Raw genomic sequence first — 17,495 nt, 5'->3', positions numbered from 1 at the left:
ACGTCCACATTGTTGTCCAAAGTGGCTGTACCAGCTTGTATTCCCACCAACAGTGTAAGAGGGTTCCCCTTTCTCCACAACCTCTCCAACATTTATTGTTTCTTTCCCTGTCCATTTTTGCCATTCTAACTGGTGTAAGGTGGTATATCAATGTGATTTGGATTTGGATTTTTGATTTGGATTTCCCTGATGGCTAATGATGATGAACATTTTTTCATGTGTCTGTTAGCCATTTGTATGTCTTCTTCAGAGAAGGGTCTTTTCATGTCTTCTGCCCACTTTTTGACTTGATTATTTGTTTTTTCGGTGTTGAGTTTGAGAAGTTCTTTATAGATCTTGGATACCAGCCCTTTATCCGTAGTGTCATTTGCAAAGATCTTCTCCCATTCTGTGGGTTGCCTCTTTGTTTTGTTGACTGTTTCCTTTGCTGTGCAGAAGCTTTTTATCTTGATGAAGTCCCAAAAGTTCATTTTTGCTTTTGTTTCACTAGCTTTTGGAGATGTATCTTGAAAGAAGTTGCTGTGGGCGATGTCAAAGAGGTTACTGCCTATGTTCTCCTCTAGGATTTTGATGGATTCCTGTCTCACATTGAGGTCTTTCATCCACTTTGAGTTTATCTTTGTGAACGGTCGAGTTTCATTCTTCTGCATGTGGCTGTCCAATTTTACCGGCACCATTTATTGAAGTGACTGTCTTTTTTCCATTGCATGTTTTTTCCTGCTTTGTCAAAGATTATTTGACCATGGAGTTGAGGGTCCATATCTGGGCTCTCTATTCTGTTCCATTGGTCTATATGTCTGTGTTTGTGCCAGTACCATGCTGTCTTGGTGATCACAGCTTTGTAATATAGCTTGAAATCGGGCAACGTGATGCCCCCAGCTTTGTTTTTCTTTTTCAACACTTCCTTGGTGATTCGGGGTCTTTTCTGATTCCATACAAATTTTAGGATTGTTTGTTCCAGCACTTTGAAAAATGTCATTGGAATTTTGATCGGGATGGCATTGAAGGTGTAGATTGCTCTGGGTAGCATAGACATTTTAACAATGTTTATTCTTCCGATCCATGAGCATGGAATATTTTTCCATCTTTTTGTGTCTTCTTCAATTTCTTTCATGAGTGTTTTGTAGTTCCTAGAGTATAGATCCTTCACCTCTTTGGTTAGGTTTATTCCGAGGTATCTTATGGTTTTTGGTGCTATTGTAAATGGAATCATTTCTCTAATTTCTCTTTCTACAGTTGCATTGTTAGTGTATAAGAAAGCAACTGATTTCTGTGCATTGATTTTGTATCCTGCCACATTACTGAATTGCTGTATGAGTTCTAGTAATTTGGGGGTGGAGTCTTTTGGGTTTTCCACTTAAAGTATCATGTCACCTGCGAAAAGAGAGAGTTTGACTTCTTCTTTGCCAATTTGAATACCTTTTATTTCTTTTTGTTGTCTGATTGCTGTTGCTAGGACTTCTAGTACTATGTTGAACAACAGTGGTGAGAGTGGGCATCCTTGACGTGTTCCTGATCTTAAGGGAAAGGCTCTCAGCTTTTCCCCATTGAGGATGATATTCGCTGTGGGTTTTTCATAGATGGATTTTATGAACTTGAGGAATGTTCCCTCTATCCCTATACTCTGAAGAGTTTTAATCAGGAAAGGATGTTGTATTTTGTCAAATGCTTTTTCTGCATCAATTGAGGGGACCATATGGTTCTTCTCCCTCCTCTTATTAATGTGTTCTATCACATTGATTGATTTGCAAATGTTGAACCACCCTTGCATCCCGGGGATAAATCCCACTTGGTCGTGGTGGATGATCCTTTTAATGTATTGTTGGATCCTATTAGCTAGGATTTTGTTGAGGATTTTGGAATCCATATTCATCAGGGATATCGGTCTGAAATTCTCCTCTTTGATGGGGTCTTTGCCTGGTTTGGGGACTAAGGTAATGCTGGCCTCATAGAATGAGTTTGGAAGTTTTCCTTCTGTTTCTATTTTTTGAAACAGGTTCAGTAGAATAGGTATTATTTCTTCTTTGAATGTTTGGTAGAATTCCCCAGGGAATCCATCAGGCCCTGGATTCTTGTTTTTGGGGAAGTTTTTGATCACTGCTTCAATCTTGTTACTGGTTATTGGCCTATTCAGGTTGTCAATTTCTTCCTGTTTCAGTCTTGGCAGCTTATAGGTTTCCAGGAAGGCCTCCATTTCATCCAGATTGCTCAGTTTATTGGCCTATGGTTGTTGATAATAATTTCTAATAATTGTTTCTATTTCCTTGGTGTTAGTCGTGATCTCTCCCCTTTCATTCATAATTTTATTAATTTGGGTCCTTTCTCTTTTCTTTTGGATAAGTCTGGCCAGTGGTTTATTGATCTTATTAATTCTTTCAAAGAACCAACTTCTAGTTTCGTTGGTCTGATCTACTGTGTTTCTGGTTTCTAATTCATTGATTTCTGCTCTAATTTTAATTATTTCTCTTCTAATGCGTGGCTTAGGCATCATTTATTGCTTTTTCTCTAGTTCTTTAAGGTGTAGAGTTAGTTGGTGAATTCGGGACTTTTCTATTTTTTTTTTTTTTGAGTGAGGCTTGGATGGCTATGTATTTCCCCCTTAGGACCACCTTTGTAGTATCCCATAGGTTTTGGACCGATGTGTTTTTGTTCTCATTGATTTCCATGAATTGTTTAAGTTCTTCTTTGATTTCCTGGTTGACCCAAACATTCTTGAGCAGAGTGGTCTTTAGCTTCCAAGTGTTTGAATTTCTGCCAAATTTTTCTTGTGATTGAGCTCCAGTTTTAGAGCATTGTGGTCTGAGAATATGCAGGGAATAATCTCAATCTTTTGGTATCGGTTGAGACCTGATTTGTGACCCAGTATATGGTCTATTCTGGAGAAAGTTCCATGTGCGCTCAAGAAGAATGAGTATTCTGTTGTTTTAGGGTGGAATGTTCTGTAAATATCTATGACGTCCATCTGGTCCAATGTATCATTCAAAGCTCTTGTTCCCTTGTTGATTTTCTGCTTAGATGATCTGTCCATTGCTGAGAGTGGAGTATTGAGGTCTCCTACAATTCACGTATTGTTATCAATATGACTCTTTATTTTGGTTAACAGTTGGCTTATGTAGATGGCTGCTCCCATGTTGGGGGCATAGATATTTACAACTGTTAGATCTTCTTGTTGGATAGACCTTTTAAGAATGATATAGTGTACTTCTGTGTCTCTTATTACAGACTTTAGTTTAAAATCTAATTTGTCTGATATAAGAATTGCTACCCCAGCTTTCTTTTGAGGTCCGCTGGCATGGAAGATGGATCTCCATCCCTTCACTTTCAGTCTGGATGTATCTTTAAGTTCAAAATGAGTCTCTTGTAGACAGCATATGGATGGGTCTTGTCTTTTTATCCAATCTGCAACCCTGTGCCATTTTATGGGAGCGTTTAGGCCATTCACGTTGAGAGTGATTATTGAAAGATATGAATTAATTGTCATCATGTTGCCTGTGAAGACGTTGTTTTTATAGATTGTCCCTGTAAATTTCTGTTGTATATCACTCTTGGGGTCTTTCTCCTTTTATAGAACCCCCCTTAATATTTCTTGCAGGGCTGGCTTAGTGGTCACATATTCTTTCAGTTTCTCCCGGTCATGGAAGCTGTGCATCTCTCCATCCATTCTAAATGACAGCCTTGCCGGATAAAGTATTCTTGGCTGCATGTTCTTCTCATTTAGTACCCTGAATATGTCTTGCCAGGCCTTTCTGGCTTGCCAGGTCTCTGTGGATAGGTCTGACGTTATTCTGATGTTCCTCCCTCTGTACGTAAGGAATCTCTTCCCCCTAACTGCCCTTAAGATGGTTTCCTTGGTTCTAAGATTTGCAAGTTTTACTATTACATGCCGGGGTGTTGGCCTGTTTTCCTTGATCTTAGGAGGGATCCTCTCTGCCTCTAGGACTTGAATGTTTGTTTCACTCCCCAGATTAGGGAAGTTCTCAGCTACGATTTGCTCAAATACATCTTCTAGCCCTCTCTCTCTCTCCACTCCCTCCGGGATTCCAATTATTCTGACATTGGAATGCTTCATGGTGTCACTTATTTCTCTGGTTCTATTTTCATGGATTCTGAGTTGTTTTTCCCTGGCCTCTTCTTTTCCCTTTTTATCTATTATATTGTCTTCCAGGTCGCTTATTCGCTCTTCTGCCTCAGTTACCCTAGCTGTTAGATTATCTAGATTGGATTGGATCTCATTGATAGCATTTTTAAGTTCTGCCAATTCACCTTTCATTTCTGCCCTTAGAGACTCTCTGTTGCCATTAATTGATTTCTCCATTCTAGCCATTGTCTTCACAATTGCTAGCCTGAATTCCATCTCTGACATCTTGGTTATATCTGCATCCATTTGTAAATCTGCAGCATAAGTCATAATCTCTGAGTCTTTTCTATTTTGGAGGCTCATCCTCCTAGTCATTCTGTTGATGGGTGTTTGAGGGAAGGTATAGAGTCCAAATTATTGACCAGAAACCAAACAAGATGCACCTGTTTTCTTGGGACCTTAGGGTTGCTGGCCTCTTGTTTCCCCAGCCTGTCTTCTGCGGGAGGGGCCTGCCCCGCTGTTACTCAGGCAACCCTGTTCAGGTGGAGTTGCCCTGCCCCCCTGTGGTGGGGGATGGGCTCAGTGGGAATCATTTTTTGGGGTTTTGGTTCTCTGGCGGCTTTCCCTGGCGGCTTTCGGCGTCTCTTCCGCGAGTCAGAGCAGAAGAGATCGTTTCCAACCCTCTGCCTCAGAGCAGAGAGATCGCAGTCTGTTCTTCAGTGAGCTCTCCAGGCCACACTGTCTCCGTTTCTGTCCGTGCTGCTATAAACTGCAGTGTCCTGGGTTGTGCGCCCCTCCGCAGCGCTCCCAGTCCTGCCTCCAGGTCGGGGCACGTCTCTGCCCTTTGTGCTTCTAAAACCGCCAGCTGCTCCCAGTTCGTGCACACGACCCCTCCACTCCGGGTTTCCGCCTTGGGGGCTGCAGTTCGCAGACGGAACCCCGCCGCACTGGTTTTCCACCCCGGGGGCTGCCCTAAAGTTCTTTCCCGAAGCTACCGGTCTGCGAGTCTGTGCCCCATCCGCAGCGTGCGAGGCTGTCACTCACTGGCGGTGTAGGATCCCCACGTCCAGGCACCCTCCCGCTGCCGTTTATCCTCCGATATCTGCCTGCGGAATCATGGCTCCCCGCTTCATACCTCAAAACCAACTGCCTGCGATATTCTGTTTGTAGAGATCCAGATCTTCTTACATCTCAGGCTGGTTTCGTGGGTGCTCGGAGTGGTCTGGTAGATATCCAGCTCAATTCCGAGGACCAGTTGAAATAGGGTCCCCTACTCCTCCCCCATCTTTCCCCCCTCAAAAGGGCTCGTTTCTAGAAAAGGAAACTAGAGAGGGAGGGGGTGGGACCAGAAACTGATCCCCCCTCCCAAGGTGATCCTCTTAGTGATCTATGGTTATTTTAAAAGCCAATGAGCATAATAATTGAATAAAAATAGAATTTTTATTCAGAGAAAGAAGGACTCACCATGTATCTCAGAGACTCAGCGGGTGATGTTGGTGAAGATGTGGGCTTAGTAAAGCGATAAGCATGACAAAACGTAGAGTATTCACTTGAGGGCTGAGCTGCACCTAGCTCCCAAAGTCCCAAAGTGAGCCTGGGGGGGTAGAGGGGCAGCTCCCGGACTGCTGGTTGTGGGGAGCACACATATGAAAGGAGCCAACTCTTGACCCATAGTCCCTTGCAGTTGCATGGTCTTGCCTTTCCTTTGCAGTCCTACCCGCCATCACACCTTCATACCACCCTAGCAAGAAGCAAAGGGAACTTGTTAGGGAAATAAGCCTGGAGAGCAGGCTGAGCAGGACGGCTGGGTTGGGAAACCTGCCTTCAGGCCCCCTCTGCCCCTCATGCACCCCTCATGAGGCCCCAGCAAAGTCGCTCTCTTCCCTCTTCCATAAAACAGGCAGACTTCATGTGGCGCCTCTCTCACAGGGCCTCCAGGAGAAAGAAATCATAAAGTGGGAAAGCCCCTTTAAACTGTTAAGTGTTGAGCAATGATGGGTCCCCGGTCCCCCGACTTCGGTAACTGTATGTCCACCTCCTCCTGGCATGTTGACTAGAGAACATAATGCAGCTTTCTGGATTATGAAGAAAAATGGCCCATTATGCCCATGACCTAGAAAATCTTCTTAAGAATCAGAATTACCTGGAAAAATTGTGCAGAGCAGGGACACTACCTCTTCCCAGCCAAGTGAAGCCCAAACATAACGAGGGCTGAGAGAACTAATAAATACAGGTATTAGAGCCCACACTGTGTGAATGGGACAATTTAAGGACCTCACCTCACCCTTCTTCACCTTCACCACTTTCTCCCATAGCTCTGGGTGACACAAGCTTTCAGCTCTTCCTGCCTTCTGTTCCTCCCGCTACCCTTCCGGGGTGGGAGGGCTGGTTATCTTTCTTTTTGCTTTTCTTTTTTTTCCTTTTTTTGGTGCAACCTAAAAGGATTGGGGACGAAGAGCAGACTCCATGCTTCTCATCTCTGAAAGCTCTTCACATGAGAGAATGGAACATCCTGCGACAGTCCCGTGTGTGCAGGCTGCCGGCACAGTTGTCTCTGTAATCAGGTAGGGTGGGAAGATGCTGGTGGGCATGGAACTCTGGAATGTCTCTTCCCGGTGATTCCTGCGAGGTCAGGTGGCTCTGAGACTGTCTTGAATTTGTGTCCTGTTGAGACGCTTTCTCCATCCCTATAGCTAACGTAGGATCGTGGCCTCACAGCAGTGTCTGGTGCTGCCCGCAATCATACTTTTGGATAAAACATGGCCAGACTCATTCGAGGTGCTTTAACCACCTCGTGGCCAAAACAAGGAGGGGACTATGCCAAGAGAGCCCACATATTAGCCCATTTAGTTGGGCACGAGGTGTTTGCCTTCCCGTGTTTCCCAAATTTAGCCTTGAAATCTTCCTAAAGAGTAAAGCAGCACATTTACAGGCATGAAAACCCTGCAATATGGCCCTTAGAGCTGGAATTCCATCAGCAATTCTGCACCTGCTATTGAACATGGCCTGCATTTTTTTTTTTTTTTACAGAATGGAGGCCTTGGGATTTGCCGGGGGGGAAATCCTTTCATTTTGCCGCAGAACACAAGGAGCTCTGTGTCTAAGACTGTCAGCTGTTCTCAGGAAAGATGGAATTCTACACATTCTCACTCCACGTGTGCATTGCCCTTGAATGTTTTAGGGGTTCTCTAGAAGACTGATGTAAGGGCAGAGTCCTGAACAGTACCCTCACCTATATGAATCAATAGGAAAGGAAGAAAATGAGCTACAACAGATCCCATTTCTCAGGGATTAAAACATAAAAACAACGCCAGACTTAAGAGTTTGTTAAATTACATCAGGTGACTATTCTTTTCTGTAGCTTTCTCATTGTGTCATGAAAGTGTGGCTTACAGAAATTTATAACGCAGAGAGTGGTCTCAGATCTAAAAAGAGGATAACGGTGTTTTGGATAAAAATGACATATTTTTGTGATTCATCCATCTAATCAATCAATATTTTCAAGAGTCTTCTGGATTCTGGGATACAGAGATTGGTAAAGCCATGTAAAATGGTATAGTCTCTGCTCTCTGGATTATAACAGAGAGACATGGAGAAGGAGGATGGAAAGCCAGGGAGACACAGAGAGACCGAGGGAGAAGCTGCAGAAGATTAGAGACAGAGTAAAGAGACGTCTTCTGGCCCCTTGAGTAGAGCTGGAGAGAGTGACCTGAGGTAATATTCCATTGCTGTACGATATTGGTCAACTCATTCATTCCTTTTAGACTTAGGTTTTCCCATCTGTTAAAAGCTATGTTTTTCAATGGGGCAGAAGAATGATATAATCATACAGATTCTCTCAACTTCTAAACACATGAAAGTTTGATATGCAAGTAAGGGGATTTGTTCTTTCAACAAATATGACTGGTGGGCAAGGCTGTATTGCTATATATAGTGTGTGCAATCGTAAGAAAAAATACATACCACCATCTCTGACCTTACAGGGCTCATAGTATCATGAGAGTACTCAAACATGGGCTGGCTCACCTAGTAGGATTTTTGTAAGAGAAATTTAAATGTGTAGTAGCATCTAATAATTACAGTGTTCATGTCCAAGGGAGACCCCAGGGTCTGACCTGCTTCCTGATTCCAGGTCCACCACTTCCCAGCTATAAGACTTGGAGCATTTACTTCTCTAAGCCTTAGGTTCCTTATCTGTAAGCCTGGAGCTAATCATACTGACTTTGTAGGGTTGCTCTGAGAATTAAATGAGATAATGCATGTGGAGTGCTTTCCACAGTGACGGGAACAGAGGAAGCACTCAGTAAATGGTAGCTTTTGTAATAATCTTTAAAGATCCTTCCAATTCTAAAATGTCTACATCTAGACCAGTTTAGTCTCTAAGGTCTACATACAAATACCTAACAGAGCTGCCTGGGCCCTGAGGAGGCCATGTTTGGCACACATGTCTGGTGTGGACTCAAAAATTGTTGTTCACTCCTTTCAAACCTTGTACAGGGACCATGAGATACATAAATGCTTAAAATTCACATTTCTACATGTTAGTGGCTCATTTTCTTCTTAGTTGATTAGAGCAAAGGTATGAATCAACAAGTAATGAGATTTATTTATTGTAACTGCTTTTGTTCTATCCCAACCTGAGAAAATATATATTTGGACCCATCATTTCCTATTCCATGAACTCTGACAGTCCAACATTTCATTGGCTCATCTCCAAAGAGAACAGTTCTCTTTTCTAATATATTATCTTGCTTGAAAAATGAACTCGGCTGACTCATTGTAACTAACACATTTTAGCTGAAATAAGAACTCTCACAAATAACCTAGAAAACAGGTAAGCAAGATATATCAATGAGAAATATTTTTGGTGTGACTTTACCTAAAACAATTAATCCTAAATTGCTATTCTAAGTGTATGCTATTTTCCTTTAAATTATGAAATATTTTTTTCCATGGATTTCTTCAAAAAGATTTTCTTAAGCATAATCTGCTCAGACTAGAGGGCTTTTTTTTAAAGATTAACTTTTAAGGCACTCTTGAGATTTGCATAAATCTTTCTTAATAACAAATTTCTGTTCAGCTATTCTGCTTCCTTCTATAATATTTGGAACCATTTCCCTCATGTACATCTTTGTCTTTCCAGTCATTTGTATAGAGGGTTAGGTAATGAAATCACAAAGAACTTATTCCATTGGAATTTTCCTGAAACATTTGCCACTCTCAGAACAGATTGTTTTATGAGCATATTTTACCTGCTCACATAAAACAGCAAGACAAATTTTCTTTCAAAAGAAAATAGGTTGCATGCTTCTTTAACTTTTGCCTTCCAATTAGAATAGGCAATAGCGTGTCTCCAAGATACTAGACAAATAGCCCTGTGTGCTGCTTATATCATTTTGATCATTTTATGGTGACTAACAGACATGGACTTACGTTGATGTGTATATCCATCCAACTTGCACTGATACATAACTACGCCAAGCTCTATGCTAGAGATAGAGAGTGCAGATATGGTGAGGAAGACACGGTCTCTGTCACCAGGGGCTCACAGCTAGTCAAGGAGACAGAGGAGACTTCAGAAGAGGGGATGCCACTTGAGTTGAGCCTTGGAAGAAGAATAGGAGTTTGCCAGGTAGAGGAGAGGCGGAATGATATTCCAAGCAGTGGAACAGGCTTTTCAAAGGTCCAAAAGTATGAAATTGCATGATAGGCTCAGGAAATGATGACTTCAGTACATAACAAGAGGACAGTTGTCATTCCTTAAACAAAGGCGTTCAGTGGGTGAAAGCATGGATTTGCTAATGCACATTTTGGCCCATTTCCTAATCCTACATCATAGGCCACTTGAGCTCAGGTTTCCTGGTCCCTTGGCACCAGCTGGCTCGTTCCTGTCACCATCCACTAGACCCTTGGGGGTCACCTTCTTCCAAAAGTCTCCCATGCTCATAAAGATAGCGGTGACTGACCCACTCTCTAGGCAGTGAGGGCAGCATGACTCAAGGGGGAAGAGCATGTGCTCTGAAATCAGTTCTGCCACCTCCTCTGTGACCTTCAGCAATTGGCTTAGCTTCTTTTCCTCATCTGTGAAATGAAGATTAAAGGTACTAACTCATAAAGTCGTTGCAAGGACTAAATGTGATAAAGCATGTAATGAATGGATAAGTGGCTGACCCATCATAAGTCCTCAATGAGATTTAGCTATCGTTTATCAATATAATACGCTTCCCCCAACAAATGCTTCATTGTCTGCAAAAATAAAATTCTAATAACAGTTCCCTTGTTTGCTTCATCTTTTCTAAGGAAGGTCAGAAGCTGGTTGTTCCTGCTGCTTTCAGCCTAATGAGGAACCTCCAATGTTCTGGAAGTTAAAGTGCTTTCCGTTTCTTCACATGTTCCCACTATTCCCTTTATCCTAGTTGACCTTTCCTAAAGACAACCAAATACCCTTTGTTCATCTAATCATATGATGTAAATAAAACTCAATAAGAATGCCCTCTGTGTCTCTCTTCTTTGACCTCTTCCCACAGGTTCTCCACCAACTTCCCCGGGGTGTGGCAAGCCCAGTAGGTGAATATTCCTGGATACATAGGGTCACTCCATACGTCTTCCACATAAGCTGGTTCCCTTTGAAAAAAAGCATGTCCGCCCCTCCCCCACTAAGATTCTGAGTTCCAGTTGAGGCAATCGACTCCTGAGATTATATCTTTATGTTATGTCCACTTTGTTCCAAGGCTCTGCAACATGTAGATGTCAAAAGCCCCACGTAGTATTTTGTGTCGCCCCCCCCCCCCTTCCTTCAGCGTTGTCCCATGTGAATTCCCTGACAAAGCCCCTTATTGCTCTGTGGTTGGGAACTTTATCTCACCCCTCCTTTATACTCAGTTTAATGTCATCTCAAATGAACTGGCTGTTCTTCAGGCAAATAGGCTCTTCTCTTTCCTGGTGAAATACAACCCATGCCTACCCAAAGGGTCATTAACATATCTTAAACTTGCTTCATAAATCAAACTTCAAACCTCACAACCTTTGCAAAGCCCATCTTCATCTCACTTCTAAAGTCCCTAAAGAAAAATACTGCCTGTATTTGTAAGCTGTATTACAGCAATAATAATGTAACAGGTAACGCTGATCGGCCCCTACTATATGTCAGCTGAAGCACTTCACCAACATCAGTTCACGTAACCTTAACAAGAGTCCTGTGAGACAGGCAGTATTAATTTTCTCATTTTACAAATAAAGGAAATGATGCTTGGAGGTTAAGTAATTTGCCTGAGATCACACCAGTAGGAAGTGCCAGAATGAGGATGCAGGCCCAAAACTTTCTTCATACAAGACCCACACTGATAATCATTAGACGCTACCACCTTGCTTCAAGATACTTCAGAATACAAGGGTTTCTGAATCTTATGGGTGCTAGATTAAATAGTTACCCCAAAACTCCCCCCTGTCATGGCCTCATAATGCTTCAGCATCTTCTTTCTGCCCCTTGACTTTTGGCTTGGCCCTGTGACCTGCTTTGGCCAATAAAATGTGGATAGAAAGGACAAGCTGGGGCCTTGTATTCGTCTCCTGGGGCTGCCATAATGAATTCCTACAAACTTGGTGGCTCACAGCAACAGAAATTTATTCTCTCAAGAGTTTTGCAGGCCAGAAGTCCAAAATCGAGGTAAGCACAGGATTGATTAGTTCCTTCTTGCCAGCCCAAAGGGTGAATGTGCCCCACGTCTCTCCGCTAGCTTTTGGCAGTTGCCAGCAATCCTTGGAGTTAACTCCAGTCCCCATCTCCATCATCCTATGGTCTTCTCCCTGTGTGTCTGTGTCCAGATTTTTCTTGTCTTTAGGACACCACTCATTGGACTAGGATCTATCTCAAACCAGTATAACCTCATCTTAACTTGATGACATCCGCAAAGACCTATATTTCCAAATAAGGCCACATTCATAGGTAGGAGAGGGGGAGCATGAGGATTTCAACACATCTTTGGGGGCCCATAATTAACCTACCACAGGCCTTAGAAAGCATGTGGTTTTTCTGCTGGGCTCCTAGTACTTCTGCCATCACCAGGGAAAGAGCTGCTCCCCCAGATCACTGCTGCCCTTCACCCCAGGCCCAAGGATGAATAACTGTAGAGCTGCCCCAGGCAGATGGGCCCTCAGCTCAAAGAAGGGCCAAGTCCAGCCGATGTGAGCCACCCCCATGTGACCCACAGACCATGAGAAAACATGAGTGTTGTAATTCATGGTGTTTGAGGTGCTTTATTATGCAGCATTTTTGCAGCAAAACCTAAACATGCATTGTTTCCTACCCATTGGAAATAACTAATTAAAAGATACAATGTGGGGAAAAACCCATTTGCAAGAGCAACAAAAGCCATACAATACCTAGACATATTACCCCTCGGCAGATCTTGGTCCTCTGAACTTAAACTTTCTGTTATTTATGGAAAACAGACTATTTTCTAATTTAAAAAATTATTTGGACCACACTGGAGGTTCACTGAAGAAACAATGTGAACCTGCCTATAGATAGTAAGGAGGACAGAGGGGAGGAGAGAAAAAGAGCTTGAGATGTAAAACAAAATACCCCTGCCCTCCAGTTGCTCCTGATCCATTGGATGAGTATGACAACTTCTGCGGGTGAATGGATAAACAATATCCTATCATAATTATGTCTATATATTTGTTTCTTGTTCCTCCACGGCACTGCTGAAAAAGAACAGGAGCTGCAGAGGAGGCTAGCTATTTCACGAGGAAGAAAGACAAGCATGCATGCTCCCAGAGCCAGACATATGTCGAGGCTCCTCATTTGGCCATCCAAATGGATGGGCCATGGGAATTCAAGCTGCACATTTGCTTTCCAGCCAGTGACTCTGACTTCCTCGTCTCATTCAGCCCCTTCCTCTTGCCATACATTTCCCAATCCTGACTACACTCAAGCTTCTCCAAGGAAGATTCGCCACATTGATAATTAGAATTGATGTATTTATGGGACTCTATTTTTGCAGTGGATCATCCCATCTGAAGCCAATATTTCTTTTTGAAGTCTGGAGAATTTGAACCTTGGAGGAACCGAACAGCTCCCAGAGAACAGAGCCTCAGGGAATAAAACTTGAGCCTGATCTTCAGATCATTAGCACTCTTTTTCCCTCGTGCTCGAAGAGTAACTCTCTGGAAAACCTTTGGTGGCAAAAGTCATTAATGATCGCATATAAAACGCTAATTAATCAAAGTGTGAATCCAACTCTTGACGAGCTGTTTTCATCTCCATTAGATTTGTGGTTTGCAGAAATTGGGACTATTTTGCCCATAACAAGGAGCGATCATACTCTACAATGTTGAAGTCTGAGTCACTCAGTTTAAACTCCTGGGTGATTTTGTGTGAGTCATTGTTCCACACGAGGATTTCTAATTCAGTCAGCAAAAAGCATTCAAATATTCATCTTTTGCTACCAATTACTCAATTTCAAAATGACATGTGCCTACAGTATTCACTGGATCCATTGCTCTACAAAACCCACCTTAGGACAATTTGTTTTCTTAAATGAGTAGCTAGAAAAGTTACGTTATGCCAAGCACAATCTTCTTATTTCTCAGGCAGACAGTGGCCTAGGAAATGCCCCCTAGACTGTTGTTTATTACTTGAGAATCGGCTCCTTTAAGAGGACAGGTGCATTTACACCACCATTGTGGGATGGATGGAAACAAGGAAGGGCACAGGGTGAACTCTGTGATTTGGGGTCATTTATTAAAGCTCTCTAAACTTCAGTTTCTGTAAAGTAAAGATGATAATGTTGCCTGCCCATCTTCCAGGACGATTATGAAAATCAGTTCAAGGGCACCTGGGTGGCTCAGTTGGTTGAGCGTCTGCCTTCAGCTCAGGTCATGATCCCAGGGTCCTGGGATCGAGCCCCGCATCGGGCTCCCTGCTCAGCGGGGAGTCTGCTTCTCCCTCTCCCTCTGCTGCTCCCCCTGCTGTGTGCTCTCTCTCTCTCTGACAAATAAATAAATAAAATCTTTAAAAAAAAAGAAGAAAATCAGTTCAAGTTAGTAAATGTATAAACAGTACTTACAATGCCCAACCCTGTCATAGCTATTTCTGGAAATACGAAGGTAAACGAGTATTACTTCTTGACTCAATGGTCATTTAATGGAAAAATAAAATAATTTAGATAGTTTGTTAAAATCCTTACAAATCAAAGCAGTGGTGGTAGTAATGGTGGTAAACTCAGAAAGTCAGCATTGGAAGGAAGCAGAGAGATTCTGCAGCCTACCCCTTCTCATCTTAAATGAACTGAATGCCACAGAGATAAATGACTTCTGCCGGGATGTACGACTGGTAGAATTAAATATCAGTCGTTAAGATACTTCAAGGTTTTTTTTTTTAAGATTTTATTTATTTGTTTGACAGAGAGAGAGACAGTGAGAGCAGGAACACAAGCAGGGGGAGTGGGAGAGGGAGAAGCAGGCTTCCTGCCGAGCAGGGAGCCCGATGCGGGGCTCGACCCCAGGACCCCGGGATCATGACCTGAACCAAAGGCAGATGCTTAACCGACTGAGCCACCCAGGCGCCCCAAGATACTTCAAGTTTTAAGCAGATTCCTAGAAACTCAGATAGTAAGAGCTAGTATATCAGCTGCAATGTAAACAATTCTATAGGGAGGGTTGACGACATTTAGAGAAACCGTTTTGTTCTGGTTGACACTGCAGATGAACGGGCAGGCTGGGAATCAGACTCACCAGTTTGGATTCTGAGGCTGCCACTTACTAGCTAGTGACCTTGGGCACTGTGTCTCATTTCCTCCTCTGCGACCTGAAGATAATAATCGTACCCAACCCCAGAGGATTGTTGTAAAGATGAAATGAATTAATAGGTAAAGGGCTTAGAACAGAGTCTGGCACGGGACAAGCTCTCAGTAACTGTTACCTATTCAATGGGATTTAAGTAAAGGGAAGACTCCCATGGGTCATTCTGTTTGTGAGAGAGGTCCCTACAGAAGGGACAACGGGGGGCTGGACCCAAGGGCAGCACCCAAGGCAGCAAATGCAGTGAAGGTCTCTTACCCCACAAACCGAACCAGAGCTGTTACCTGTAGGCTAGTCCTTTCCTTTCACAAAGGTGTCAGCTAACATCCTGAGCATTTCGCACCTGCTGATGGAGAGAACGAGCCTCTGATTCTAGGACTGCAGCCGACTCTCATCTACGGCTCCCACCAGCAGCTTCCTCAGGGTTCAACGAAGGCGGCAGATGGTTTGCCCAGGAGAGGCAGCCCCTGTTCCCGGGATAAAGGCATTGATCACCCTTCATTAACAATTCATTAGCATCCTCTGCCCCACTGGATCTGGCCTGAAGGTTGACAGGCAAAGCCCAGAGGGGCGGTTTGGCTTCCACACTGATCACGCCTTACTATCTGAGGCTTCCTCCCCTCGGCAGAACGTGACATGCACTGTGGACCCTAGGTCGGGGTCACCCAGGGACAACGGTCCATTTCGCGGACCCCTGGGTCGGCAGGGGTACAAGCAAAGGCCGAGAAGAGAAAGAACCGGGCTGTAACCGAGTCCGTGGAAGAGACGCGGCTGGAGAAAGCGGGTCAAACCAGAGTGTGACCAGCACGGGACACGCAGGGTCCAATAGGAAGAAGGAGTTGTGCACGCCCGGCTCTTGCGCACGCCCAAAGCGGGTGACCTGTCCCGAGATCGAGATCTGTCTGGTCCCCTCTAGAGTCATCCCTTTGGTGCAGAGTGAAGCACTGGGCTTCATTTTACATTCCAAGCAGGCAGCCAGCTCCCTCTTCCTGCTGCGATCCCAGCCTCGCCTGGCTGTCTTCCGATGATAATTTGACTTCCCACGTAGATTTCACCACGGGGAGAGGATGTGCTTGAGACGGAATGTGTGTCTGATCTCCTGGCCGATTTTACTTGTCACTGTAAATTAATAAAATGGCGTTTTGATTTGCACATCTGTCTCTTATGAACTTGGTTTGGATGACTAAGGGCCCGATAAACTGATCTTACCTCTGTGTGCTGACAGAACCAATTTTCTCAGTTTTCTGAACCTGAAACGCTAAAGGCCAGACCAGAGGCTGTGGTTGAATCACCAGGGTAAATTCCCCGTTGAAGTGTCTGGCAGTGGGACTGCCAGGACTTCCTTCCCTACCTCCTCTCAAACACATTTTTCCTCCGGGACTTTAATCTTTCGAGGTGAACACTCCATGTCCAATGCCCACTCAGATGATCGATTCCATGCTGACAAACACAGGAAATGGGAAGTTTGCCCCTACCCCGAGCTACCCAGTCCATGTTTTGACATGGCTACAAAACCACCTAATCACATCCTCATCCTGGCCAGCAGGTGATTTTTCACATTTTATACATGTCCTCTATTCAAGAGTATTTAGTTATTATGTCTTTATAACCCAAGCTTTCCTAAGCCTATCAGACAATACAAATTAGGTTCTATGTTATCATTCAACCCAATGATGCCGGCTGGGCAGCCCCACCTGCAGGCAGGCAGGCCCTCAGCCTCCGTCCCCAAGTCCCCAGTCTGTCCTGGGAGCCCTGGGAGGGGATCTCCCCTGTGCTCAGAGTCCTCTCCTCCAACCTCTTTTTTAGTGTTTGCTGCCTCCCAGTCATTTTCAAGAAAGCCTGGCCTCTGCCACACCCCTGCTTTTGGGGTACCGATCCGATCTGTGAGATTTCTTCTTCTAAGAGCACTGTCTCTGGGAGGCTGCATCTCAGGGGGACAAATGGCATGATGTTCCCTGCGGTCATCTCTGTGCCCTTAGTGTAGAAGAGGGTGACGCCCCCCCCCCTGGGGCCTGGGCTGCACAATGCCCTCTAGGTCCCAGGCGAACACACCCGTGCCCAGGATCTTACAGTGTCCTCAGGGAACAGCTCTTTCCTTTTCAACCTGCAGCTCCTCTCTGAACAGTGACCAAGCCTAGAACTAGGGGAACAGACACCTTTCTCTCCTCCCCCCCGTCTGCACCTGCCTCCGATCTGGAGCATGCTCAGAAAATCTCCTTCTCTAAAGTCGTACCATTCATTCATGCAAATAGACGCAGGCAACCCTGGGTCTTGGGGTCAACAATCTCCATTCAGGATCAGGGAGGAAAACCCCTGGGCCACGTAGTCAGATAGCCACTCAACAAACATCTGTGAGCAAATGCTCAGTATGCCAACTTCAGAGCCAGCTCGTGGTGATAAAGCGAAGAACGAGACAGCCATAGAAGTTCAGAATCTGGGAAGCGAGAAGACAGGACTCGTTTACAGTTAACCATGATACGCTGTGATAAGGACTATAATAACGGTATGTACAAAACATGCTAAAACATGGAAGAAAAGAGGCTTCCTAATGCAGGGGTTAGGCAGTAGCAGACAGGAGTCGAGTAAAGGAAAGGAAGTTTCCTTAAAGGCTTGC

General features: G+C 44.2%; 1 long non-coding RNA gene across 9 annotated transcripts in view; it reads left to right on the top strand.

The window, feature by feature from the left end:
* LOC118533146 (uncharacterized) overlaps window positions 1–10,571 on the top strand; it is an 80,742-nt gene extending 70,171 nt beyond the window's left edge. For 7 of the 9 annotated variants that reach the window (XR_013446649.1, XR_013446651.1, XR_013446648.1 and 4 more), the window contains 3 exons: window positions 6,521–6,642; window positions 7,109–7,419; window positions 7,584–10,571. This is a non-coding gene — a long non-coding RNA (uncharacterized LOC118533146). The remainder of the gene's footprint in view (window positions 1–6,520; window positions 6,643–7,108; window positions 7,420–7,583) is intronic. The other 2 variants (XR_013446652.1, XR_013446650.1) reach the window with 2 other exon arrangements.
* The last annotated feature ends 6,924 nt before the right edge of the window (window positions 10,572–17,495 follow it).

This window comes from Halichoerus grypus, chromosome 3, assembly GCF_964656455.1.
Source record: "Halichoerus grypus chromosome 3, mHalGry1.hap1.1, whole genome shotgun sequence".
NCBI lineage: Eukaryota > Metazoa > Chordata > Mammalia > Carnivora > Phocidae > Halichoerus > Halichoerus grypus.
This window is presented reverse-complemented; position numbering and strand designations above follow the sequence as displayed.